The sequence below is a fragment of the Sitodiplosis mosellana genome, unplaced genomic scaffold, assembly GCF_009176505.1.
Source record: "Sitodiplosis mosellana isolate CC-2019 unplaced genomic scaffold, AAFC_SMos_1.0 Smas_scaffold_1455, whole genome shotgun sequence".
NCBI lineage: Eukaryota > Metazoa > Arthropoda > Insecta > Diptera > Cecidomyiidae > Sitodiplosis > Sitodiplosis mosellana.
In genome coordinates this window covers 1-3,112 of record NW_022596697.1, presented here as the reverse complement: position 1 = coordinate 3,112, position 3,112 = coordinate 1, and the positions used below count along the sequence as shown (strand labels likewise).

At 35.4% G+C, this 3,112-nt stretch overlaps 1 non-coding gene across 1 annotated transcript; it reads right to left on the bottom strand.

Moving 5' to 3' along the window:
- Positions 1 to 1,695: 1,695 nt before the first annotated feature.
- On the bottom strand, positions 1,696 to 1,768 carry Trnav-uac (transfer RNA valine (anticodon UAC)). The gene has a single exon. It is a non-coding gene; the product is annotated as a tRNA-Val (tRNA).
- Between the last annotated feature and the right edge of the window lie 1,344 nt (positions 1,769 to 3,112).

The window sequence follows — 3,112 nt, the reverse complement described above, 5'->3', positions numbered from 1 at the left end:
GTGTTTGCTGTTTTATGTTTCGTATCAGAATGTTTATTCCTGTATTGCCATTTTCATTCTCACAGCCTCAATTGTTGTACCAACATAAACGCTGCGGCTCTTCTAAAAAAGAATATCCATCAACAAGACGACGAACAAGTCTAGTGGCGATTTCGTTATGGTGTCAAGCAATCACTGGGAATAGAGGTTGCACTGGGCGATTATAGAATGCGGCGTAACTAAAAGCCAATCTCTCACAGATTACATCATCATAAATTCAGACATTTTAAAAATGAATTTCTTTTCACGACTAATGCCAATGTCCAAAATCAATTCGTAAAATAATGAACGCGTCACAATTGCCTTTTCTATTGCCTTAGTAAACACTGTGCTGTTATTTCCACACCATGGCAGCAAGAGCATATACCACTAGCGACATCTTGTTGCACGCTATAGTAATGCCCTATATGTTTGTATACACTTGATGTTAATTTCAACACATTACTATATTGGGCAACAAGGTGTCGCCTGTGGTATATTGTTCTTTGCTGTCGAGATAAAGTTGAAGTGAACAGCTATAAATTGATATGGAATCAGCAACATTGTACCAAGAAATGTCGACAACTAATTTGATAGTTTTGAATTTCTTTCAATTGCATTGAGTTGCTTATTGCTTTGTCGATCTTCAATTTTTTTGCAAACACATTTGTCTGAGTTGATTCTACAAGAAAAAAAAACAGGTGAAAACACAACGTGATGACAGTTCAAAACTTGTCTCGTCGCGCCACGCACTCGCAGTTGCGAGCACAAGTAAGACAGTTTGATGTTCGGTCAAAGAACGAGGCGTAAATTCTTGCAGATTTTTATACCATTGTGCTTTCAAGCAGTAGTAGAGAAGGTACTGACTCAAATACACTGTACTTCAGTACTATTAATTGATAAATAATCATGGCGGCTCCATATTATTGCAAAAAGTACAAATGGTAAATATAAAGCCTTCACACGTTCTTTGGCGGTTGTTTCACTACGAGCAAGACACGCTTGTCTGTCACTTGTTCGCAGTGCAACAGTAGTTCAGAAACTATGTTGCGGAGATCGCCACTTCGGTACGTGGCAGCACCAATGCGTTCTTCATTTAACCTGTAAACTGTCGTCAGCTTGTGAAAACAATGCAAACCCGAACGGTAAAATAACTCAGGTATTGAAAACATCATCGCCGTCTCCATCTCTTTTTTTTGCTCGTTTCGAATTGAATTTTTGTTCTGGAGCTGCACGCTTCTGATTTACACGATTTGCATTGAAATCGGTGATATTTTCTTTATTTTCCATCATAAAATCGAAATTTACAAAAAATGAACAGAAAAAAACACAAAGACTCATTTATTTTTGTAAACAACAAGCACAAACTATTTTACTACTTTATAAAGCCACCAGAAATGTGTAATACCGCTGCGCAACAAATCAATTTCGAAATTCATTCGTAAAACAGTACAAGTTGCAACAACAGCGACAACGACGACAGGTACATCAACGAAGAGGTCAACTCTTCCGATACTTAACACAAACAGAAGTCAAAATCCTATAAATAAAAAAAGCCATGAATATGCCTTCTTAAATATCATTTTATTAATTTTTTATAAAAATCTGAAATTATCCGAGAGCTTTAGAAAAGAAAACAAAATCGAACCATTCATGTAGTGTCGAAAAAAAAATTATTGTTTCAGGCAGGGATCGAACCTGCGGCCGTCCGCGTGTAAAGCGGAAGTGATAACCACTACACCACTGAAACCTCTGGCGATAGACGCAATAAATTGCTATTTGAACGATGATGAACGTATGGCAATTAGCGTGAATTTTATTTTGTTTCATTCAATACACTCATACTGAACGGAAAGAAATTGGCGTCATGAATACGGATCAATATTGAATTTTAATTATGGTATGCAGACCAGGCGAACAGTCGTCGGTGTGCACAACAATCTCTATTGAAATGTATGACGTGTGTATTCACAAAACAGTTCTGTTATCACAGCTGTGTGTTGATTTGGAATGATACACAAATATTTCTGTTGTCCTCAAACTATATTCGATTTGACGATAATATTCATTATAAATCAAGCAATAATTTGAGTGTGCTGAAAAAATGATCGGAATGTATAAATTCATTGACACAAAATCTGAAAACATTATTACTAAATGTCACACCGCACGCATACCATTCGTATTAATTCATTTCATTGTGGACATACGAACTTATGAACCTGTTTGACTATGCTACGATTTACTAATCTACATTTAAATCTGGATCAACGAGCCAAAGTGAAAGGCTCGTTGATGTTCCACTGTTCATAAATTTAATACATTACCATACATAACCTATGAAATGCCTTGAAATGATTTGATGTTTTTCATGTTTTCACTGAAGAATTCTATACAATTTGTCATTTTCTAAGCCTTACTTTGTCGTGCAAAAACAGTTTGAACACAATTTTTCGGGCAAAAGCGGAAAAAATTCGTTTCATAACATCGAGTGTAAAAAATGTTGTTTGATAGGATTGAACGCAGAAGAGCCATATCCAGCTTCTGAAGCGGACTTCATTCATTGGGTTTCTGTAGTGGTTATCACATCTGTCTAACAAGGCTCATTAAAGTTGCCGGTGCCAGGTATGAACATGTTTTTTTTATTTTCAATTTCTTTAACTTTTTTCATTGTCTTTGATAAAAAAACTTTTTTAAAAAAATTCAACATTCCCTGGAACAGAGCCATACTTTGGGCATTTTAAACGCATCAGAAAGAATTGAGTGAACTTTAACCCTCTAGTGCATACGTGAACTTATAAGGTTGGTTCATTTAAACCTTTCTATAATGCGAATCATTGATTATGTCACAAAATAATGTATGACAGTTTTCGTTGGAGAACACTAGCGCACATTTCTTTCTCATAAAAATTTTGTGTGCGGTCAACCAGTGTCGAGTTATGACAACATTTGTACAAGAAAACGACGTTTCCGTAAAAATAAATTATTTTCGTTTCGTGTCCTGTTTTTTAAACGTGATTAAATCGAATAAAATTATTTTGTTGACCTCAGGAATTTTTTTTCTGCTTATTTGGAGTGTTTTTAACCAAATTCA